This window comes from Ornithorhynchus anatinus, chromosome 5 (assembly GCF_004115215.2).
Source record: "Ornithorhynchus anatinus isolate Pmale09 chromosome 5, mOrnAna1.pri.v4, whole genome shotgun sequence".
NCBI lineage: Eukaryota > Metazoa > Chordata > Mammalia > Monotremata > Ornithorhynchidae > Ornithorhynchus > Ornithorhynchus anatinus.
The window spans coordinates 60910666-60935826 of record NC_041732.1 but is presented as its reverse complement, the minus strand read 5'-3'; the positions used below and the strand labels follow the sequence as shown (position 1 = coordinate 60935826).

The 25161-nt window shown below is 48.6% G+C and overlaps 1 protein-coding gene and 1 non-coding gene across 4 annotated transcripts in view; one reads left to right on the top strand and one right to left on the bottom strand.

Annotated features, from left to right (window-relative positions):
• The window catches only part of IGSF21 (immunoglobin superfamily member 21), a 404504-nt gene that overhangs the window by 209312 nt on the left and 170031 nt on the right, over positions 1-25161 (top strand). The gene's annotated exons all lie outside the window — the stretch shown is intronic.
• On the bottom strand, positions 10830-10938 carry LOC114812448. The gene has a single exon (XR_003760100.1). It is a non-coding gene; the product is annotated as a U6 spliceosomal RNA (small nuclear RNA).

The following is a 25161-nucleotide window of genomic DNA, read 5'->3' as shown; positions in this document are numbered from 1 at the left end:
CTTGCCCACAGTCACACAGCTGACAAGAGGCAGAGAGGGATTCGAACCTATGACCTCTCACTCCCAAGCCCGTGCTCTTTCCACTGAGCCACGTGTGGCACATTGGATAGAGCACGGGCCTGGGAGCTAGAAGGTTCTGTCCCAGCTTTACCACTTGTCTGCTGTGTGACCTTGGGCAAGTCACTTCACTTGTCTGGGCCTCAGTTCCCTCACCTGTGAAATGGGGATTAAGAGTGTGAGTCCCATGGGGAAATTGGATCGTGTCTAACCCGATCTGTCGGTATCTACCGCAGAGTTTAGAACAGTGCCTGGCACATAGTGAGCACTTAACAAATGCCATAGGAAAAAAAAATACAGGCTAAACGGGTTGGACGCGGCCCATGTCCCATGTGGGACTCTCAGTCTTCATCCCCATTTGACAGTTGAGGTAACCCAGGCAGAGAGAAGTGAAGTGACTTGCCCAAGGTCACACAGCAGATTATTACAGAAAGTCAGTGAATTTCAGCCCTCTTAGTCCGTCCACAACAGTACAGCCAGTCTCTCACGTGCTTTGGCTGCGGCATCGGGAACATTTGTGTGAATTTACAAGCAGGTGAAAAACTTAGTTGCCCTCTCAAACCGGGCAGAGAACCTTAGTTTGTCCCCCGGCCTGGATTCATTCATTCATTCAATTGCATTTATTAAGCACTTACGTGTGCAGAGCACAGTCCTAAGTGCTCGGGAAAGTACAATACCAATAAAATGACGATCCTTGCCCACGATGAGCTCACAGTCTGGCAGGAGGAAGCAGGGTGGGGAGACAGCCATCAGTATAAACGGTAGCTGCAATTACTGCATTCATTGATTCATTCAATAGTATTGAGCGCTTACTATGTGCAGAGCACTGTACTAAACGCCTGGACTGTACAATTCGGCAACAGTGACGATCCCTGCCCAGTGACGGGCTCACAGTCTGAACGGGGGAGACAGACAACGGAGCAAAACAGAACAAAACAAAAACAAGACACTGTCATCAAGATAAATCGAATCAAGGAGATATATACCTCATTAACAAAATAAATAGGGTGATAAATAATATGTACAAATGAGCACAGTGCTGAGGGGAGGGAAAGGGGGAAGAGCAGAGGGTGGGGGATAAGGGGAGGGGGAGCAGAGGGAAAGGGGGGCTCAGTCTAGGAAGGCCTCTTGGAGGAGGTGAGCTCTCAGTAGGGCTTTGAAGAGGGCAAGAGAGTTAGTTTGGCGAAGGTGAGGAGGGAGGGCGTTCCAGGACAGCGGGAGGACGTGGGCCAGGGGTCGACGGCGGGATAGGCGAGAACGGGGGACGGCGAGGAGGTGAGCGGGAGAGGAGCGGAGCGTGTTGGGAGGGCGGCAGAAAGAGAGAAGGGAGGTGAGGTAGGAGGGAGCAAGGTGATGAGAGCTCTGAAGCCAAGAGGGAGGAGTTTTTGTTTCGTGCAAAGGTTGATAGGCAGCCACTGGAAGTTTTTGAGCAGGGGGAGTGACATGCCCAGAGCGTTTCTGTAGGAAGATGATCCGGGCATTGGAGTGAAGAATAGATTGGAGTGGGGCGAGACAGGAGGAAGGGAGATCTGAGAGGAGGCTGACACAGTAATCAAACAAAGTCTTCCCCCTGCAAATGTAAACCAAATGGAATATGTTCCCAAAGACAGTCAATAATTATAATGATAATAATTACAGTGATAATATTAACAATTGTGGTATTTGTTAAAGGCTTACTATTTGCCAAGCACTGTAATAAGCATAATGCTAATAACGACGGTATTTGTTAAGCACTTACTATGTGCCAAGCACTGTTCTAAGCACTGGGGTAAGTGCAAGGTAATTAGGACAGACAAAGTTTCACAATACGATCTGACATGGGGCTCCCAGGCTAAATAGAAGGGAGAACACGTACCGAGTCCCCATGTTACAGATGAGAGAACTGAGGCACAGAGAAGTGAAATGCCTCGTTGTTTTGTTTTGGTGTTTTCGGTATTTAAGTGCTTAATATGTGTCAGTCACCGTTCTAAGCTCTGGGGTAGATAAAAGTAAATTAGGTTGGACACAGTCCCTGTCCCGCATGGGATTCACAGTCGAAGTAGGAGGGAGAACAGGAGAACTGAGGCAGAGAGAAGTTAAAAGACTTGCCTAAGGTCACACAGAAAGCATCCGGCAGAGTCGGAATTAGATCCTTTGACTTCCAGGTTCATGCTCTTTCCACTAGGCCACACTGCTTCTCCCGCCCAGGCTCCCCACCTTGCCCATCCCAGGAGAAGAGTACTGGAGAGGAGCAGGGGAGGTTTTGGAGAGATCACACCTGATAGTTTCAATTTTCTCAGTAAAGTAGGTGGCCAGGTCATTGGGAGCAAGAAATGGGAGAGGCTGGGGGCAGGGAGTTTGAGGAGGGAGGCGGGACTCAAACGTCTGGAGGACTGATGAAGGTAATCGGCATGGGTGTCAATAAGGATGGAGAAATAATTTTGCCAGGCAGAGGAAAGGGCAGAGTTAAAGCACGCAAGGATAAACTTGAAGCGGGGAGACGTTAGCCTGATATCTAGATTTCTGCCAGCTGCACTCTGCGGTTCAGACACCTGAGTGAAGGATGCAGGCTGTGGAGGTGATCCATGGCTGTGGGTTAGGGGTGCGAGATCAACGAAGGGATAGGGGAGCAAGTGAGTTGAGTTCAGTAGAGAGGGTGGTGTTGAGAGGGTAATTTGGTCATCGAGAGAAGGTAGTTTGGGTATGGAGGCTAAATGGGGCACGATGACTTGAGAAGCTTGGATGGGGTCATAAGATTGGCGGTCTCGGGGGGGGAACAGGACAGATTTGCGGGGAGAAGGGGTGTGAGAGAGAAGGCAGGTGAGGAGGTTGTGAACAGATAGAGGGATTTCAGAGTTGGTGAGGGTAGAGATTTTACAGTGACTAGAGATGGTGAGATCGAGTGTGTGTCCAGGTTGGTGAGTGGGTGAGCTGGGGTAGAGCAAGATGGTGGTGGAGTCAGTAAAGGTCACTGGTCTTTACTGGGTGCTTATGGTGTATGGAGTACAGTACTAAATGCCTGACAGAGTACTTTAGAGTCGGTAAATACAATCCCTGCCTACAAGGAGCTTGCAACCTAATGGAGAACCTTAAAATCTTTAATTCCCAAAGGCATACTATAGGTGCGTTTCACCTAGTGAATGCTAAATAAGGGCTAATACTACTACTACTAATAATGATGATATCTGAGGCATTTGTTAAGCCAAATCTGTGGCATTTGGAAGGCAATATACTAAGCACTAGGGTGGTTACGGTCCCTGTCACACATGTGGCTCACAGTCATAATCCCCATTTTGCAATGAGGTAACTGAGGCATAGAGAAGTGAAGTGATTTGCCCAAATGTCACACAACAGACAAATAATGGAGCCGGGAATAGAAAGCGGGTCTTTCTGGCTCCCAGGCCAGGCGTTACTGCCACCAAAGCTCCTAATCAGCATCCGGGGAGGGGGCCGGAGGTAGGGAGGAGAGAGAGAGAGAGAGAGAAAATAGAAAGAAAAAAATAAAATGCAGCCACGTCTTCCCTTTCCCCTCCTCTGTGGCAGCCCGGCCCTTCCCTCCGATCAGATGGGGCTGCTGCCGGCAGGTGCTGCTCACCAAGGTAGGGCAGCGGGGGCTGGTTGTCCAAACTTCCTGGCACACCCACCACCAAAACCCAGGAGAACTGCCCCGGCGCCAGCAAGCTATGGCAGCGACTGTTGCGGCAGTGACTTATTGGCCCTGAGCAGGATCAAGTTGCCAGTCTGCCAACAACAGAGTCAGGGGAGCGTTGGGGTGCGTGTGTGTGTCTCTCTCTCTCTTTTCCCCTCTTCTTTCCCTTCCCCTGTATGGCTGGCTGTCCTGACCAGGCCACTGAGAATCTCCCAGCTAGCCACAACAGTCCATCTGCCTGGCTAAAGAGAGGTCACAGTGAGGATTGCCGGGCAGAGGGACGGGCTCCGTTCAGCCCTGATTCCCCCTTCCTGCCCCACCTCGAATGGAGGAAGTGGCGGGAGCCGTGGGCGTGCAAGACTATATGTATCGTGTTTTAATATCTATCCATCATTTATTGGAAATTATTTCTATTAGTGACTGCCTCCACCCTCTAGACCGGAAGGTCCCTGTGGGCAGGGAATGTGTCCTCCAACTCTGTTGTGTCGTCCTCTCCCAAGCGCTTAGTATAGTGCTCCGCACATAGTGAGTGCTCTACTAATGATGATGAGGGGAGATCACGTTTCCATCTGAACCGGGTCCTGAGGGCCTTGAATGGAACCATTAAGCTCAGGAACAATAAAAATATTCCATTTGGTTGGTGGATTTATTAAACCCTATTTTCTGAAGATGTGTAGATCCGCTTGGGGGAAAGCCCTCGAGGCGGAAGACGGGGCTAGGCTTCCTCAGGCCAACTCACCCCTCAGCCACCACTGATTCCAACCTGCCCGGAACCCAAGCCCTTGTTCCCTTGTTCAGCCCTTATTCGGTGGAAAGAGCCCGGGCTTGGGAGTCAGAGGTCATGGGTTCGAATCCCGGCTCTGCCACTTGGCAGCTGTGTGACTGTGGGCAAGTCACTTCACTTCTCGGGGCCTCAGTTACCTCATCTGGAAAGTGGGGATTAACTGTGAGCCTCGCGTGGGACAACCTGATTACCCTGTATCTACCCCAGCGCTTAGAACGGTGGTCGGCACATAGTAAACGCTTAACAGATACCAACATTATTATTATTATTCCCCAATCCTGGTAAGGGGAAACAGATCAATTCCAGTCCCTCTCAGTGCCTCTTCCCTCCCCTAACTGGGGATCCCAGGGTCTAGACCCTGAAAGGCCTCACTGCTTTCTTACCAAGAGAAACCCTGCCAGTCAGAGTCCCCGATGGTGGAGGACTCCAGGCTCCTGGGTCCTCGAAGAAGCCAAAGACAGGTGGGGGCTGGCGACTCCCGCCGTCCCTAGGCACCAGCCTTCCCACGAGCCGGCTGGTAATGAGTCTCGAAAGACACAAAGCTGTCAAGCTGTTAGCTGGCGGAGGATCTGGGCCGTGGACAGAGCTGTGCTTGAGACCTTATTAGGGTGGTCACCGGCGTCCTCCAGAGAGCCCTGGGAATTGAGAAAATTACTTTTCACAGAGTTGCAAAACAAAAACAAGCCCAGCCCTCCCTGCCTCTAAATATAGACCGATAGCAATACCGCAGGTAACCGGACAACTGCAAAATCAGAATCGTCTGCCAGCTCTCCGAGATGACGAATCACAAACACAATTATTCATCTCCAAAGTATACAGAGAGGTCGGAAATTCTCCAGTCATTAGCCTCTTGTCAGCTGATGTCTCCCCCACAGATTCCCTCCTGACCTCCTCCGGAAGGACGAACAAAGGGATTTTAAAAAAAGCCAAGCCTGATCCCTAACTCCCCCCCAGGTATTCACTCCAAGGTCCTTGGCCCTGGTAGTCAGGTGACGGTAGCTTAATAATGACACTTGATAATAATAATAGTGCCTGTCGCTTCATAATAATACTTTGAATCTGTTCAGTGAGAAAGCACTGTCACATCATTGATCTTTTTTTATCCTCCCGGTATCCCCAAGAGGGAGAGAAAGACAGGTTTCATTTTTTTTCATTTTGCAGATAAGGTACCTGAGGCCCAGAGAGGTTAAGTGTCTTGCTCAACATCACCCAGCCCTTGTTCAGGACCAGAACAGGCCTTCTCCCGGACCCCTGCCCTTCCCTTCAGACAACCTGGCTATGGTCACCGGCCCTGCCTCGGTCTCCCGATTATGGGGTCCATGTCACCCACACTGGCGGGAGGCTTGTTCACCCTGTTAGCCTTTGCTCTGTGTGCCTAAAGGTGTGGTGAGAGGTGGATGAAACTTCTCTTCTGGGTAATAATAATTGTATTTGTTAAGCACTACTTATATGCCACACACTCTACTGAGCGCTAGGGTAGATACAAGATAATCAGGTCCCACACGGGGTTCACATTCTTGCCTGCCCGTCTCCCCCCGATTAGACCGTGAGCCCGTCAAAGGGCAGGGACTGTCTCTATCTGTTGCCGACTTGTTCATTCCAACCGCTTAGTACAGTGCTCTGCACAGAGTAAGCGCTCAATAAATACTATTGAATGAATGAATGAATGAATAAATAGGAGGGACAGCAGGTATCGAATCCCCACTTTGCCGACAAGGCAGCTGAGGCGTAGAGAAGTTAAACGACTTACCCAAAGTCACAGAGCAGGTACGTGGCAGAGTCAGGATTCGAATCCAGGTCGCAGGGCCTAGTGGCAGGAGCACAGGCTTGGGAGTCAGAGGATGTGGGTTCTAATCTCAGCTCTGCCATTTGTTTGCTGTGTGACCTTGGGCAAATCACTTAACTTCTCTACGCCTCAGTTGCTTCATCTGGAAAATGGGGATTTAGACCGTGAGCCCCGTGTGGGACAACGTGATTACCTTGTATCTATCCCAACATTTAGAACAGTGTTTGGCACATAGTAAGCGCTTATCAAATACCATAATTATTCTTATCATCTCTGGCTTCCAGGACTGTGCTCTTACCGCTAGGTCACACCTATTCCCTAAACAATAAGGGAGAATGGGAACCCTGCCCCAACCGGGGAAGGAAGAGTCTGTTTCAGATATTCAAGGTCAGGAAAATGGTGGTATAATTTTTTTTTAATGGTATTTGTTAAGTACTTACTATGTGCCAGGCACAGTTTTGTGCGCTGAGGTAGATACAAATTAATCAGTTTAGGACACAATCCCTGGCCCACATGGGGCCCAGAGAAGCAGCGTGGCTTAGTGGAAAGAGCATGGGCTTAGGAGTCATAGGTCGTGGGTTCGAATCCCAGCTCCGCCACTAATCAGCTGTGTGGCTTAACTTCTCTGTGCCTCAGTTACCTTATCTGTAAAATGGAGGTTAAAACGGTGAGTCCCAAGTGGGACAACCTGATAACTTTGTATCTACCCAGCACTTTGAACAGTGCTTGGCACATAGTAAATGCTTAACAAATAACATTATCATTAGTATTATCATTAATGATTCCCATTTTATAGATGAGGTAACTGAGGCACCGAGGAAGTGATGTGACTTACCCAAGGTCATACAGCAGATCCAATGCTGGCCAAAATTAGAACTCAGATCCTTCTAACTCCCACGCCTGTGCTCTATCCACTAGGCAACACTGCTTCTCAATGAATGAAGCAAACCCCTTCCTTAGGGTTCTCAGTGACCAGCTGGTCATTCGTGGCCTCTGTCTTTTAGGCCCTGGGTCTCTGTAATAATTGAGGCCTTTGTTAAGCACTTACTATGTGCCAAGCTCTGTGCTAAGTTCCGGAGTAGGTACAGTACAATCGGATCAGACACAGTCCCAGTCCCACAGGGGCCTCCTAGGCTAATGAAAAGCCCAGTTCCCTGTGGGTGAGCTGCTTCACACGGAGAGGATTTGGCACGGCCGTGAAATCCAGCAGCTTTGTGTTCACCTTTGCCACCTCGTTTTCGGGCCTCTCCAGCCCTCGCACACTTCCTAGTGGCCAAATTTCCAACACTGCAGGGGACAGAAATTAATGAGAATCCAAATTCCCACGTCTTCCCACAAAGTAGCGATTCGCAAGAGCCTCGTTTTTTAAAAAAAAAAAAACTTAAATATTCAGCTTACAGCCCTTGAATTGGCTTTCTTTTCATTCTTTTCTAGAGAAGCCCTAAAAATAACAAAATGGAGTTATTCAGCATGGGCATTAGTCACTTTCCCTAAACTGGCTACTCTGCAATTCTTTCTTGGCAAAGGACAGCCGCTGGTATTAGTTATTCCTCATAGCAACCCAGCAAGCTAGGGGTCTGCCCAATAAAGACTGACCGACTTTCTGATTTACCACCTGCCTACCTGCCTCTCTGATTGATTGACTGACTGTCTGTCTGATTGACTGAATGTCTACCTGAGTATCTGACTGAATGACTGTGCGACTGAATGACAGACCATCTGATTGACTGACAGACTCTGACGGAGTGACTATATGACTGATTGGCTGATTGACTATCTTTAGCTGATGATAGGGGGCAGAGAAGGTTAAAATTATAATGGCCCCGATGACCCTCGAGAATTCTGGACACCCCTTTGAAGACCTCCTACCATTATACTCGTTTAAATAAATAGAACAATAACTACTGAAAACGATCAAAAAGAAAATCCTCTGTGTTTATAGGTCTTGTCTAATTTAATTCACCCCACCTCAGCACCACACCATTCATTCAATAGTATTTATTGAGCGCTTACTATGTGCAGAGCTCTGTACTAAGCGCTTGGAACGGACAAATCGGTAACAGATAAAGACAGTCCCTGCCCTCTGACGGGCTTACGGTCTAATCGACGGGCTTTCAGTGGAATCGACGGACTATTTACCTATCTATAAATTATAAATTTATGCTAATACCTGTCACCCCTTCTGGACTGTAAGCTTTTTGGGGGTAGAGAATGTGTCTATAAACTCTGCTGTCCTCTGTCTCCTAAGTGCTTAGTACAGTGCTCTGCCCACAGGAAGTGCTCACTCAATACGACTGAATGAATGAATTGATTCATCTAGTGTATCTAACCTACCTTCCTGACCCCATTCGTTAAGGTTTTTCGCTTTGAACCTGATCATAAAACATTTAGTCTGTTGTAAGCTCTAGACTGTATGCTTGTAGTGGGCAGGGAATGTGTCTACCAATTCTGTTGTATTGCATTCTCCCAGTGCTTAGTACAGTGCTCTGCACACAGTAAGTGTTCAATAAATACCACTGATTAATTCTTCACTGCAGCCCAAGAAACAGACGTAGCATAACTTACGTAAGTGTCCTTGCCTTATAAGGGACGGCATCAGAAAGACAGCCACATGAGAGGTTCTTGGCAGGAATTTCTAGAAGCTATAGAGCCGTGGAGCATTTAAAAGATAAAAATACTGGACATAAAGGCATCCGGTGCTGTATCAATAGCGGGCAGGAGCCAGACCAGCTAAGAACTGGTCTGTCTGGTATAAAATCAGATGAATGGTCCCCCCCAGTTAAAATGCCTGTTAGGGTCACACAGGGAGCTAATATTGATTAAAACTTCTAGTTTATGCTTTAACCTATCTTTGCAAGTAAGTCAGACGCGGCATTGCCTAGCGGATAGAGCGTGGGTCTGGGAGTCGGAAGGACCTGAGTTCTAATGCCGGCTCCGCCACTTCTCTGCTGTGTGACCTTGGGCAAGTCAAGTCACTTCTCTGCCCCTCAGTTACCTCCTCTGCCAAATGGGGATTAAGACTGTGAGCCCCATGTAGGACGTGGACTGTATCCGACCTGATTACTTCGTATCTACCCCAGCACTTAGAACAGGGTCTGGCACATAGTAAGTGCTTGCTTAACAAATACCAAAATAAGGAGTATTTGCCTGCCCACGTACAATTTTACTAGCAGTTGAAATCAGAATTGTACTACGTTTTCCTGGTCTTGTGAGTGACTTTGCTTAGCAGCCTTATCCCAGAAGCCCCTAAAACTACTCTCTGTAGGCTGTATGCCGGCTTCCCGTGGGCTGATGGTGCTTCAGTAATCACCGAAGCTCATAAAGGTCTAGTAACAGCACATTCCTTATCTTTTCTAGTCACTGCCTGGATGCAGTGACTGTTGCGTCCTTAGGACAGCTAAATCTCTAGTCAGGGGATGAAAGGGCTTGACCTCTGGATCATTGCCCAGAAGCCTCTGGTTGGATTCATGACCTTCAGTGTACCCTTCTCCAAGCCCACCCCCTGTTCAGATTCCCTGCTCTGAGGGAGGCATATCTATGAGGTTGTTATAGCTCTCACCCTAAAAGTTTGCCATCGGGGTCTCCCTGGCCCACTGCTTCACCTCAGCCTGGAAGATGGAGGCCTGCAGGGAGTGCCCCTCCCCAGCATTTAGTGACAAGTGAAGTGAATGCCTGCCCTCAGTGACAAGTTCCGGCACTCGTCAGATTCCCCGGGGGGTTTGGAGAAGAGGGGAGATAGCCAGATCTCCCGGAGTAGGTGGCCCGGCCCTCCCTTCCGGAGGTTTAGAAAAAACATTCAGTCCATGTCTCCCACCTTGGCATCATACAGAAACTCCTCACCATTGGCTTTAAAGCACTCCACCAGCTCTCCCTGTCCTATCTTACCTTCCTGATCTCTTTCTATAGCCCAGACCTCACACTTTGGTCCTCTAATACTAACTGTGGCTCAATCTCATCTATCCCACCACTGACCCCTTGCTCACGTCCTTCCTCTGGCCTGGAACTCCCTCCCCCTTCATATCTAACAGTCCATCACTCTTCCCCATCTTCAAAACCATTTTCAAATCACATTTCTTCCAAAAGAATTTCCCTGACTAAACCCTCATTTCCCCTACCTGATTGTCTACAAGCTCAGTCTGGGCTCTTTAAGCGTTTAATTAACCCAACATTCCACAGCACATATGTCCATATCCTTACACTCTGTTATTTCCCCTATCTGTAATTTATTTCAGTGTCAGTCAATCATATTTATTAGTCCTTACTGTGTGCAGAGCACTCTACTAAGCACTTGGGAGAGTACGATAGAAGAATGTAACAGACCCATTCCCTGCTCACAATGAGCTTACAGACTATATTCATTCAGTTGTATTTATTGAGCGCTTACTGTGTACTAAGCACTATCTCTAGGGGGAGATAGACATTAAGATAAATAAATGCAATTACAGATATGTTCAGAAGTTCTGCAGGGCTGGGAAGGGGGATGAATAAAAAGAGCAAGCCAAGGCTGCAGAGAAAGAAGTGGGAGAAGAGAAAGGGAGGGCTTAGGGAGGAGATGTGCCTTCAATAAAACTTTGAAAGATATGGAACACTTCATAGATTTACATGTCTTCCTTGTGCTGGATCCATGCTGATCTTCTCTGCATCATTCTGATTTTAGCATATATGTTGCTGAAAGTAGCACATTTTCACTGTCCCTCTCCCCCTCTGAACTGAAAGCTCCTTGTGGGCAAGGATTGTGCCTGCCAATTCCCTTGCATTGTACTCTCCTAAGCACTTAATACAGTTCTTTGCCCACGGTAGGCGCTCAATAAATCCCCTCGATCGATTGAGTCTGTCAGAGAGGTGGGCCAGCAGGGGACAGGCCCGATTAATGAGAAGACAGAAGCAGCTTACACATGCTTCAGACCCTGGATCTGTCAGTCCTGTCCACGTCGGGGGCAGGCGGAGTGGCTCGAGCCGGGAAAAAGCCATCGGACGGGATAGGAAGAGGCTGATGAATTGCAGATGCTTTCTGCATTCCGGGAATGTGCTGGTGATACAGTGAGGTTCTAGCAGGTGTGTCTGCCACTGCCCATTAAGGGAATGAGACATTAAATCCCAACCTGGCTCCGGCTCTGGTGACCAGAGGCGGAAAGGGGTGTCGGGGAGGCCGAGTGGGGGCCATTTCCAATCAGTGTCTCTGCATTTGCTCTTCTGTTATTCTCGGGTGGGAGAGGGAGAGAGAGAACACTGCAGAGGCGAGCCAGAGGCGACTGTCTTCCAGTCTCCCCAGTTCAGTTCACACTCTCTGTGGCATCTCTTCCTGAAGCATCCCTCAGCACTCTTCTCTTGACCCCTCAAAACCCCTCAAAGGTTGGCCAGTTCCCTCTATCGTCAACAAGCCCTCCTCACCTATGGCTTTACGACTCCTCTCCTCCTCCTCTGTTTCAAGTGGGCACTCACTTCTCCTTCTACTCCTCAGCTTGGCCACACTTGCCCTGCTTCCCTGCCTCCTCACTCACACTCTTCCCAAAACCAGAGTTCCCTCCCAGTCCAAATCTGCCACGTCCCTCCTGAAATTCTACAACCAATCAATGTTATTTATTAAGCATTTACTGTGTACAGAACACTGTATTAGGTGCTTTGGGAGAGTACAGAAGAGTTGGTAGACATGTTCCTTTTCCACAAAGAGTTTACAATCTACAGGAGGAGCTTACAGTCTAGAGGACACAACAACCTTTCCTTGATGAAATCCCAACTCCTCGAGTTTTATCAACCCCGAAATATGTTTATTTGCACATTCAATTCCTTAGAATGCTTCCACTATTTCTAAATATTTTTTTGGGCCTCACCCATAGAGTCTAAGCTCCCTGTGGTATTTGTTAAGTGCTTACTTTGTGTCAAGCACTGTTCTAAGTGCTGGGGTAGATCCAGGGTAATCAGGTTGTTCCACATGGGGTTTACAGTTTTAATCCCCATTTTACAGATGAGGTAACTGAGGCACCGAGAGGTTAAGTGGCTTGCCGAAGTCACATAGCAGACAAGTGGCGGAGCCGAGATTGGAACCCACGGCCTCTAACTCCCAAGCCTGTGCTCTTTCCACTAAGCCATGCTGCTTCTTGGTAATACGTAATGTAAATTACCCATTACCTATAGGTAATCTATCTTGTGCTTCGCGTATATTTTTCAAAGCACTTGGTATAGTATAGTGTACCCAGTGGGCACTCAATAAATAATAATAATGATGATGGCATTTGTTTACTATGTGCAAAGCACTGTTCTAAGCGCTGGGGAGGGTACGAGGTGATCAGGTTGTCCCACGTGGGGCTCACAGTCTTAATCCCCATTTTACAGATGAGGTAACTGAGGCACAGAGAAGTGAAGTGACTTGCCCAAAGTCACACAGCTGACAAGCGGCTGAGACAGGATTAGAACCCATGACCCCCAAGCCCGGGCTTTTTCCACTGAGCCTCGCCGCTTCTACTATTACTACCACCTCTACTGCTACTATTAGTCAATCATATTTATTGAGCGCTTACTATGTGCAGAGCACTGTACTAAGTGCTTGGGGGGGTATAATACAGCAATAAACAGACATATTCCCTGCCCACAACAAGCTTATAGTCTAGAGGAGAAGACAGGCATTAATATAAATGAATAAATTGCAGATATACACATAAGTACTGTGGGACTGGAATGAGGGGCTTAATAAAGGGAGCAAGTTAGAGTGATGCAGAAAGGAGTGGGAGAAGAGGAAAGGAGGGCTTGGATAGGGAAGGGTGATCGGGGTATTCCTGGACCTCCTGGAATACAGTGCTCGGTGGGTGATGATGAAGTTGTTGAGGAGGAGGAGGAGGAGGAGGATGATGACGACGCTTATGATTACGTTGGTGACGATAACTGCACTTGACTGATGATGATGACGGCAACGACTCCACCGATCACCATCTGTGATTTTAAATGGGAAGTGTCAAAATATTGAAAGATCACCTCACCATCGGGTGGTGCCTAAAATAGCTGGCGCCTCAATGTGGCACGAAACCAAAGCCCTCCTTGTCCCTCTCTCTGCTCCCTATTTGATCCGAGTCCCTCAGGGTCCTCTTCTATCAGGCAGAAAACAAGGTGGGAAGCAATGAATCTTGCATATTCATTTGGGGGTAAGTCTCTTCATTAGAGACTAAGCCTCTAAAAGGCAGGGGCCTTGTGCCTGGCTTGGGGTTTTCCTCTTTCCACACAGTAGTCCCTTCATAATTACCATTGACAATGATGATGACAGTGAGGTGGTTGAGGATTCCAGCCCCACCTGAGGCTAAGGGGATTTGGGAGCCATCCTTTGCTGATGCAGCACCTCCGTCATCAGGAGCCGAGTGGCACTCGACCTCAGATCCAAACCCGTCTCTGCCTCGGGCCCCGAAACCCATTGTGCTTCCACCACGGCAGCCCGTTTGGGTCCAGATTGTAACCCGACGTCTCTGCCGGGAACATTCTCTCTCCATAAAACCCTCTTCCTACCCTCCCCTCTGACCTGCACTTGCAAGGGAACGGAGAGTCACCTCAACCCCTTTCTTTTCCAGATCCATCAGGGCTTAACAAAAGTGTTACCGACGCACCAAGGGCCATCAGTCATGTCTTCTCAGAGAAGGATATGGGTGGATGGTTTGATGCACTGGTAGCATTTCTGGAAATTACACATCATTTTCCCACAAAGCTAGCACCTTTGACTGCTGTAATATTTATTTTCTGGGGCGCGACATTCTCAGGCCTCACTTAGTGTGCAAGTGAAGCGTGGATGTGAGCAGAGGCCTGAGCCCAGCAGAGAGCCACAGATGAGACAGAACACGGAGGGGGACACCAGACACCCTGATGCGGTTGGGGTTCTGTGGTTCGGGGAGGTGCTTTTTCATCTCTCCTTCCTTTGTTCACCGAGAGGGTGATGCGGGCTGAAGGGATGGCAGAGGTGGAGGTTCCTGGAGCTGGGGGTGAGGGAAGGGGCAGATGAGTGGAAAGCTAGCCAGAGAGTTTGCCATTTGGGTCAGAGACATTTTTTTCTTAATGATATTTCTAAAGTGTTTTCTAAGAGTTGAGGTAGAGACGTTAATTAGGTTGGACACAGTCACTGTCCCACACGGGGCTCACATTCCAAGGAGGGAGAACAGGAGACCCGAGGCACAGAGAAGTGAAGTGACTTGCCCCAGGACACACAGCAGACATGTGGCAGAGCCGGGATTAGAACCCAGGTCCTCTGACTCCCAGGCTCATGTTCTTTCCACTAGGCCATGCAGCTTCTGTAGGCCATACCGCTGCTGCCATGAGGGCTGCCGCCAAGAGCCAGTGGAAATATGGGGGGCTGGGGGCGCTTAGGAAGTGGGAAGAGCGGCAGGTGAATATGTCTTTGGTATCGCCCATTATACCAATCTGCTTAATTTCAGGAAGTCCCTGTCAAGATAGTTAGGCCTCGGAATGAACCTACCTTTGGCAGCTGTTCTGCATCAGCACAGCTGTTAGCTGAAGGAATAACAATGCCATGTCAGCGTATTTTCACCCTTCTCCGCTGCACCATTAAATTTAAAGAGAAAGCCACCACTGACTTAGTCTAGGACAGAGGAGGCAGACGGACAGAGGGTGGAGGAAGAGGGGGAGAGCAGAGCGCAATAAGAGAATGAAATCAAGTGATGAAAAAATAAATTAGACAGAAAAATCAGAGCCGAAAGCATACCAAAAGGCTTACATGAATCTTTCATATGTGGGCCATAAAAACCAGATATAAGACTCTTCAAAAATGTTGGAAACAACCTCGGCCGAATTGGGTGTCCTTGTGGAGAGCCAGACGGGCAAACTGACTGGAAGAGAGAGGGCCAGGCTGGATTTAATGAACAGAGGAAACCGGCCCTGCTATTCTTACAGTCCCAGGGCCTCTTTAGAGTTCAGGAGCTGAGGACAGGTTTTTGTGGGTGGCCTCTCCTGGAGAAACTTCTCCCCATAGAATCTGACCCAAATTCACCTCGGAAGGTGTACACTGCAAGCTCCTCCTCCTCCTCATGGACAAGGAATATGTCTATCAACTCTGCCGCATGGTACCCTTCCAAGTGCTTAGTACGGTTCTATACACACAATAATCACTCAATACCGCTGATGTATTGATCGACTGATTCTTTCCGCATAGAGGAAATGGGCCCCAACACTATCTGTCCCTGAATCCAAGAAGGCCTTGTAGTGGAAGAACTAAGGCCACAGAGGCCCTGCTACCATTTAGGATGCGACACTCGCAGTCTTCCAGGAATGTGTCTACCAAATCTATTACATGGCACTCACCCAAGCGCTTAGTACAGTGTTCTGCACACAGTAAACACTCAATATATATGGTTGATTGACTGATTGCTGTGTTGAAGAGAAGCTCACAGTATTCCATCCAAAACCGCTCACTTGGGCAAGCCTTAATTCCTTCTCAGTTTTCTACCTCAAGTAGAGAAGCAGTGTGGCTCAGTGGATAGAGCATAGGTTTGGGAGTCCAAATAATCTGATTTCTAATCCCAGATCTGCCTCTTGTCTGCTGTGTGACCTTGGGCAAGAAACCTCACTTCTCTAGCCTCAGTTACCTCACCTGTAAAATGGAAATTAAGACTGTGAACCCCATGTGGGACATGGACTGTGTCCAACCTGATTAATTTATATCTACTCCAGTGCTTAATACAGTCCTGGCAAATGGTAAACACTTAATGAATACCATAAAAAAGTGTGTAATGTAGGGTTTTAAACACATTAGAGTCAGTAGAAGAAGCTCTTTCCAGTAAAAATGTCAAGCCTCTTATCAAAGGATTTCCCTCCTTTGTTTTTAAAAATCCCACGAACATCTGGTGCCCTCAGGTAAGTGTGGATCTATGGAGATCAATCAATCAATATTATTTATTGAGTGTCTACCGTGTATAAAGCACTGTACTGAGTGTTTGGGATAGTACAGTGCCACAGAGTTGGCAGGCATGTTCCCTGCCCTCAATAAGCTTATAGGCTAGAGGAATCCCACTTCCATGGGTTTTAAGGTACTCAGTGAAGTCTGTCCCTCTATCCATTCTCTCTCTTCTCCCACTGCACTCCAGGTCACAGTCTTCATTCTGTTGAAGTAAACCTGTCCACTGCACTTTGTTTTCTATTCTCTCACCCCTGATCCCTTGCTCATGCCTTCCCCAGTCTGAAACTCCTGCCCCTTCACATCCAACATATCCCTACAATAATAATAATTGTTTAGTGCTTACTGTGTGCTAAGCACTGGGGTAGATAGACGATAACCAGGTCCCACATATGCTCACAATCTAAGTAGGAGGGAAAATAGATGAGGCACAGAGAAGTTTAGTGATTTGCCTTAGGCCCCACAGCAAGTAGGTGGCAGAGTCAGGATTAGAACCCAGGTCCTCTGACTCCCAGGCCCGTGCTTTTTCCATTGGACCACACTGATTCCCTTCTTTAAAGGCCTTCTAAAAATCACATCTCCACCAGAAGGTCTTCCTCGATTAATTTCTAACTTCCCCAGTTTATATCCCTCAACCTGCCAGGTCAGGCCTCCTGTGTCATTAAGATATTGTCGAAGCACCTTGGGCTAGGGGGAAGAGTAAAGTCAGAAGACCTGGGTTCTAATCCCCACTCCACCACTTGCCTCCTGTGTGGCCTTTGGAAAGTCATTTAACTTCTCTATGCCTCAGTTACCTCACCTGTAAAATTAAAAACCTGTTCTCCCTCCTCACCTAGACTGTACACCTCATACGTCTGATCACATCTCACTGATGCTTGACACATAGTAAGCGCCTAACAAATACCACGATTACTATCATTATTATTATTATTTTTATTGTTAGTAGTAGAAGTAATATAAGTACTCACAACCCCCTGGCACTTTTATATAGGCCCTACCACAGAGGGACTAACTCATGTACGTATTCCCTTTTTCCATCTTCCTCCTGTCTGTAATTCATTATATTGTCTATCTCCCACACTAGATAGTATGCTAGGCAGGAATCATGCATATAATAGTCTCCTAAGTGCTTAATACAATACTCTGGGTGTAGTAGACACTGAATACCGTCGATGGATTGGCACTCTGGGTGGAAAACTGACTCGTGAGAATCAGAACCGGGGCTGGCTGTTCCGTGTTTTCTCCCAGGCCCTGGGGAGTTGTGAGTCCGGTTTCTGCACTGAATTTGCAGCGAGTGCTGAGACAGTGGGGAGAGATTGGCTGTGGAGGCAGCCCCTCATGATTCTCTCCAGATACACAGCCCAAAAGGCACTTTGGCTCAGAGTGGGTAGGGGGAGATGACACAATTCTTTTGGGGGCTCGCTCCCCAGTCCAGCTTCCCTCACAGGGTTTGATGTAACTCTCCCTCTTAATGTGGGTGGCTGGACCCCACTCCTGGACGCTGTGGGAGTTGGTGCAGGAGGTTGAACGAAGCTGAAGAGATCAGTCAGTCAGTCAGTTGTATTTATTGAGCGCTTACTGTGTGCAGATCACTGTATTAAGCATTCACTTGGGAGAGTTCAGTACAACAATATAATAGACACATTCCCTGGTCACTGCAAGTTTACAGCCTTGAGGTGGTTGGGGACAGCCAGGATCAGTCCCAGAAGCAGTGGGGAATGCAGCCTAGAGCCAGAGGGAGACTATTCTCATCTAGTCTTCCTCTAGAGCTCTGAACTGAGGGTCAGAAATTCTGGGTTCAAAGTCTGACTTGCTGTGTGCCCGCAGACGAGTCACTTTACTACTCTGTTTCCGGTTCTTCTGAATCTAACCACGCATCAGTCTGTGTGAAAGGTTGGTTCTTCCCGAGAACGGTTACCAATTCCCTTCACCTCAAAACAATCCTTATTTCCACCTGTCAAACACCAGCTCAGACCTGACAAATCCTTTCTCAACAAATCCTTTCTCAACCACATCTTGCCTCCAGAAACATCCTACAGCAATGGATCCCTACGGTGCCTTGAATGTCGTCTCTCCCTCCGCCAGAGACAACTCCAGAATGGAGTTCGCAAAATAGCTTGAGAAATTAGACTGGGAGACGGCAAAGTTTGTGGCTCGACCTCTGCCCTCCCGCCCCAGCCCGGGTGGCAGGTGGAGCCGTCTGCATTCTGAGACTCCCCCTTCCAGCCCCGGGCTCTGCCCTGGACCGATCTTCCCAGCGGACGGGAGCTGGGTGGCAGGGGAACCGAGGCAGATTGGACTGGAGCGGGGAGAGGGATGGAGCGAGAGTGGTAATCAGGCGTGAGGCGAAGGGAAGGAAGCGGAGGGAAGAGAACATGACAGCTTAATGGGAGTTTCTCGGATGATATTTTATTCCGCTGTAGAGAGGGAGTGGGGGCTCCCTCCCTCTCCTTAAGCAGCTGTTGGGAAACAAGACGGGAAACTGATGATAATTGAAAGCCCCACGGGCCGACGTTCACACCGCTCCCCGATCCCTCGAAACCACCGGCTCCGTCAGGTGGAACTGGAACGTTCACTTCCCTCCCAGGCGCCCCCCGCTCAGCAGCTTTGGCAGATTAAAAAAAAAAAGCAATACCGAGGCTTGGACAGGCTGGATCTTAGAAGAGGGTGAGGTCGTTGGACTTTGTGATCCTCAGATGTATTTGATCTCTCGTGAGGCTGCAGCAGTCACCGATTGCGGGTGGGCTAGAGTCAGAGGCAAGGCTGGCTTCAGATGACAATAATAATAATCATAATTGTATTTGTTAAGCACTTACTATGTGCCGGACACTGTACTAAGCCTGGGATGAATACAAGCAAATCAGGTTGGACACAGTCCCTGTCTCTCGTGGGGCTCACAGTCTCCATTCCCATTTTACAAATGAGGTAACTGAGGCACAGAGAAGTGAAGCGACTTGCCTAAGGTCTCACAGCAGACAAATGGTGGAGAAGGGATTAGAACTCATGACCGCCTGACTCCCAGGCTCATCCTCTATCCACTATGCCATGCTGCTTCCACGATCAAAATAAGTCCCCTTCAGGGCCATCCTACCTATCCGAGAAGCCGGCAGAGCCGCACCATTCTCTTGTACTCTCCCAAGAGCTTATTACAGTTCTTTGCAAAGAGTAAATGCTATTAAATACTCCTGATTGACTGATTTGGCAAATTCAAGGTGTCATTATCATCAGAGAAAGGAAAGTCACGCAAATAGAATGAATACCAGAGCAGTTGCCTAGGTGATTTCTGAAGTGTGTTATGCAGGCAAGTGTGGAAAGGCCATACGGCAGAGCTATACCATTCTAAGATGGCAGCAGGGCCAAACTCTTTCAAGACGGCAGTCACACAGGCACAAAATGAGAGGAGATAGGACCAAAGCTGAAAATAACAGCCAACCCAGTTCCTCTCTCTCAATCCTGCCTATCGGCGGGAGCGGACCACAAAGAAACCGCAGTCTCATGACAGTTCTGTCTACCTCTCTCGGGGAAGACCCTGTCATAGCCTGCTATGAAATGGTGTTTATTTACCTCAGGGTCCAACCGGGGAGCAGGGCTGAAGGGAAGAAAATTGAAAATTTCGTTGCTCCCTCTCCATCCCTGCACAGCATCTCGCTGCCGGTAGAGGACCCTCGCCCGCCCACCCCAACCCCATCAAGTCCAGCGAGATGCCAGAGCTGAGGTACCCAGTGGAGCCCCGAGCAGTGGCAGTTTAATCAGAGGAGCTGGCCAGGTCCAGTACAGGAAGGTCTTGGTGGCCCTCCCGGGAGCAAACCGGAGGGATGGGAGGAAGGAAGGGTAGGGCGCAGTCTAAAGATGTTATACGGAGGGCTGTGTGGCATGATGATACTTTCATGTCCGGGAATTGAACCTGGTGTAACAGGAGTGTGCACCGGGGGTGATGGCGGCCTGGCCAACGTGGAGATGGGTCAATCAGTGGCATTTATTGAGCACTCACTGTGTGCAGAGCTCTGTGGCAAGTGCTTGGGAGAGTGCAATACAATAGAGTTGATAGACACATTTCCGGATCCCAAGGATCTTGCAGTCTAGAAGGGATAGTAGTTTGGTCTCATCTCACTGTAATCCAAAATCTGAAGCCAGCCTTGGCCAGAGGAGCTCTCAACATCCCTCAAGCCCTGTCTGGCCCAAATCCTAAAATCCTAAGGCCAGCAAAAGGATACAGACACACACCAACCCCCCCCCCCCCGCCCCCCCCGACTCCCTGATCCCCAGCAATGTGTCCTGTAGCTCAGCTGGCTGTAGCTCCTCATATAGACAGAGGCAGATAATCTCCATCCAAGAATGAGGCAAATCAATCAATCAATCGATCGTATTTATTGAGCACTTACTATTTGCAGAGCACTGTACTAAGCACTTGGGAGAGTACGGTGCAACAGAATTAGCAGACATGTTCCCTGCCCTCAACGAACTTACAGTCTAGAGAGGGAGACAGACCTTAATATGAATAAACAGGAAATGTATATATCAAATTTCAAGATACGTGCCTAAGTACCGTGGTATTGGGTGTGAGGCAAATATCAAATATTCAGAGGTCCCAGATCGAAGCGCATAGATGACGCAGAAGGGAGAGGGAGCTGGGGAAAAGAGGATTTCATCAGGGAAGGCCTCTTGGAGGAGATGTGACCTTAGTAATGCTCTGAAGGTTGGGAGAGTGGTGGTCTGGTGTATACGGATGGGGACAGAGTCTTAGGCTTGGGGGAGGATGTGGGGAAGGGATCTGCGACGAGATAGAGGAGGAGGCTGGGGCACAGTGAGTAAAAGCTGCTGCTCGAAGAGGAGCGTGTGTGGACTGGGCTGTAGTAGGAGATTAGTGAGGTGAGATAGGTTGGGGCAAACTGCCTGAGCGCTTTCAAGGCAAGTGGTAAGAAGTTTCTGTTTGAAACTTCTATCTTCTACCTATACACAGATGAATCCCAAATCTACCTTTCTCCTTCTCTACAGTCTTCATTCCCTCCTGCCTCCGAAACGACTCTTCTCCAATGTCACACTGGCTCCTCAAGCTCAAGATGTCCAAAACGTGTCATCTTCCCTCCCAAATCCACTCGTCCATGGACCTCTCCTATCCCATTTAACAACGCCACCGTTCTCCCTGTCTCTCAGCCCGTTACCGTGGCATTATCCTTGACTCCCCGCTCTTTTTCAACCCCAATATTTAGTCTTTCCCCAAATCCCGTTGGTTCTTTCTCATCATTTCCCAAATCTGCCCCTTCCTCTCCATCCGAACTACCACCACACCGGTCGAGGCATTGGTCATATCTTTCCTGGACTACTGCATCAGCCTCCTCGCTTGACTTCCTGCCTCTAGTGTCTCCCCTCTTCAAGTCACGCTTTACTCTGCTGCCCAGATCATCTTTCTACATTGCCATTCAGCATTCATCTCCCCACTCCTCAGGAACCTCAAGTGGTTACTAATCTTCTCTTTAATCTTCCGTTTCTATAAAAAGAAATTCCCCACGATTGGTTTTAAGGTGTTCAGTGGGCTCTTCCCCATCCACTTCTGCACCCTCCTCTTCCACCACAACCCAGCTTGCACTCATCATTCCCCTAGTGCCTCAATTTCTCATCTCCCACTACTGATGTCTTTCTCACACTCCGCCTCCTGCCTGGAACTCCCTTCCCCTTCATATTCATCTCTCCCTCTCTTCAAAGCCCTACTGAAATCACTTCTCCTCCAGAAAGGCTTCCCTGGCTAATCTTTTATCTTCCCATCCTAAATGCCTCAACTGCCACTTCGGTACTTTCAGGCCATAATGTGTATTAATGATAATGATCATTATCGTGATAACAACAGTAATATTAAGCACTGGCTATGTGCCAAGCACCCTGCCAAGTGCTGGGATAAATAAAGAAGCAACGTGTCTCAGTGGAAAGAGCTCAGGCTGGGGAGTCAGAGTTCATGGGTTCAGATCCCGGCTCTGCTGCTTGTCAGCTGTGTGACTTTGGGCAAGTCACTTCACTTCTCTGTGTCTCAGTTACCTCATCTGTAAAATGGATATTAAGACTGTGAGCCCCACGTGGGACAACCTGATCACCCTGTATCCTCCCCAGGGCTTAGAATAGTCCTTTGCACATAGTAAACGCTTAACAAAATGCCATTGTTATTATTATTATTATTATTATACAAGTACTCTCGACCACTGAGCCCTTGTGTTCATATCTCTTTACTTGATACATCTTATCTACTGTTTTTTTTAGTGACCGTCTCCCTGCTATTTTGTAAGCTCCTTGAGGGCAGTATATTTACTAATTCTATTGTTCTCCTTTACACTTATTACAGTGCTCTGCACAAAGTAAGCATTCATCTTGTCCTGCCTGGATTATTTTATCAGCCTACCTGCTGAGCTCCCAGCCGCCGGTCTCCCCCTAATCCAGTCCATACTTCCTTCTGCTGCCCGGATTATTTTTCTACAGAAACACTCAGGACATGTCACCCTGCTCCTCGGAAAACTCCAGTGGTTGCTTATTCACCTCCACATCAAATAAAAACTCACCATTGGTTTTAAAGCAGTCCACCACCTTGCTCCTCCTACCTCACCTCCTTCTCTCCTTCTGCAACCCAGCCTGCACACTCCGCTCCAGGGGTGCTAACCTTCTCACCGTGCCTCGATCTCACCTATCTCACCTCCAATCCTTCACCCACATCCTGCCTCTGGCCTGGAACATCCTCCCTCCTCAAATCTGACAGACAATTACTCTCCCGCCTTTCAAAGCCTAATTGAAGGCACAGCTCCTCCAAGAGGCCTTCCCAGATTAAGCCCCACCTTTCCTCTTCTCCCACTCCCGTCTGCGTCGCCCTGACTTGTTCTCTTGTTCGTTCCCTCTCCCAACCCCGCAGCACTTATGTACGTATCTGTCTTTTTTTTTTTAATTTGTATTCATGTCCGTCTCCCCACCTCTAGACGGTAAGTTTGTTGTGGACAGAGGATGTGTCTGCTTATTGTTCTACTGTACCCTCCCGAGCACTTAGTACAGAGTTCTGCACCCAGTAAGCAATTGGCTGAATGAATGAATAAATACTACTGATTGATTGTTTGAACGCACAGGCTGCAGTTTCCCTCCAGGACCTGAGATCCCGCACTTCTTATCTCCCTCTTCTTCCTTCCCTGTGCAATATACAAAGAAGCATGGCCTAGTGGAAAGAATCCGGGCCTGGCGGTCAGAAGATTTTGTTTCTAATCCTGATGCTGCCACTAACCTCCTGTATGACCTTGGACAAGTCACTAAACTTCATTGTGCCTCGCTTTCCTCATCTACAAATTGGGATTCATTTATTGTTCTTCCTTGTACTTAGAGAAGCAACACGGCTTGGTGGAGAGAGCCCGGGCTTGGGAGTCAGAGGTCATGGGTTCTAATCCCGATTCTGACACTTAGCTGTGTGACTTTGGGCAAGTCACTTAACTTCTCTGTGCCTCAGTTGTCTCATCTGTAAAATGGGGATGAAGACTGTGAGCCCCACGTGGGGCAACCTGATTACCTTTTATCTACCCCAGTGCTTAGAACAGAGCTTGGCACATAGTAGGCGCTTAACAAATACCATCATTATTATGTGGGACCTGATTATCTTATATCTATTTTAGTGCTTAGTACACACTTGGCACATAGTAAGTGCTGAGCGCAATTATTAACATGTTGAATTGATCAATCAATTAATCATAGATGAATTTCACCATCACCAGGGTTCTCTTCCAGAATGTATACAGAACCATTTACAGACAATATGAATCGAAATCCAGGATTCATAAGCGTTCCTGTCCAGAGGCAGAGGGTGGACTAGATGACCTCTCCCACTCCATGACTCTCTGATCCACTGAACTAAGATAGGGATCGAGGGGAATCTTGGGGGTCCAAGTTGCCCCAGCCCTGGGTAGGTTTCTTCTCTGGCTTCTCCTGCTGAAAAGATCATTTGCACAAGTGACCCGAAGATAGGAAGGGGGTCGCTGATGGGGTGTTCTAATTCCCGGGGGCTCAGCAAGCTGGCACCGGTCTGGGCACGGCTGATCTGCCTCCTACTGAGAGCTACTGCTGGACAGGCTGATACTGGGCCAACCATTGCCGGGCAGGGTCCAGCGGTGACTGCTGGGCAGGCATGTCGGGACACGCCCCTGCATCAGTAGTCCGTGCGGAGCTGGGCGGTGTCCACCCTCAACCGACTGAAATCCAGTGGTTCACCGGTCCAGGGCTCTGACCGGGCACCACGGTGAACTAGACTGGCACGGACATGAGCGTGTCACGTTGTCTTACCCTTGCCAGAGCACAACCTGGCGGCACAGGTGTGCCACAGGTGGGGAAAACCGGGTGGGTCCAACACAGGCTGGGGTTGTCAAAAGTGCCCAACACAGAACCACTTTGGGCCCAGATTTGGAGCTCACACAAGAGGTGGTAATATTCATTCTATCTTACCTATTGAGGCTTTACTATGTGCAGAGCACTGGGCTAAGCGCTCGGGAAAGTATAATACCACTTGGTGCTGCAGTGGTACAGTCATCCGTGTCTACTAAATCAGTCCACCAACCTGTGGTATTTACTGAGCACTTGCTGTATGTATAGCGCTGTACTGAGTCGTTAGGAGAGTAAGTGGTTGGGAGAGTACAATAGAACAGAGTCGATAGCCGTGTTCCCCGCCCACAGGGAGCTTCAGGTTTAGGGGCCCACCCTGGTGAGAGGAAGAGGCCAGTGGTGAAGGGGAAAGGACCGGAAAATGGCACTTCAGAGAAGCAGGAATTATGGCTTAGAATTCCCTCTCCCTTTATATCAGACAGACCGTCACTCTCCCCACCTGAAAGTTTTATTAAAATCCCATCTCCTCCAAGAAGCCTTCCCCGATGAAGCCCTCGTTTCCTCTTTCCCCACTCCCTCTGCATTTCTCTTGCACTTGGATCTGCATCCTCTATTTGCCTGCTCTCAGCCCCACAGCACTTCTGTATCTGTACGTATCCGTAATTTATTTTGATTAATGTCTGCCTCCCACT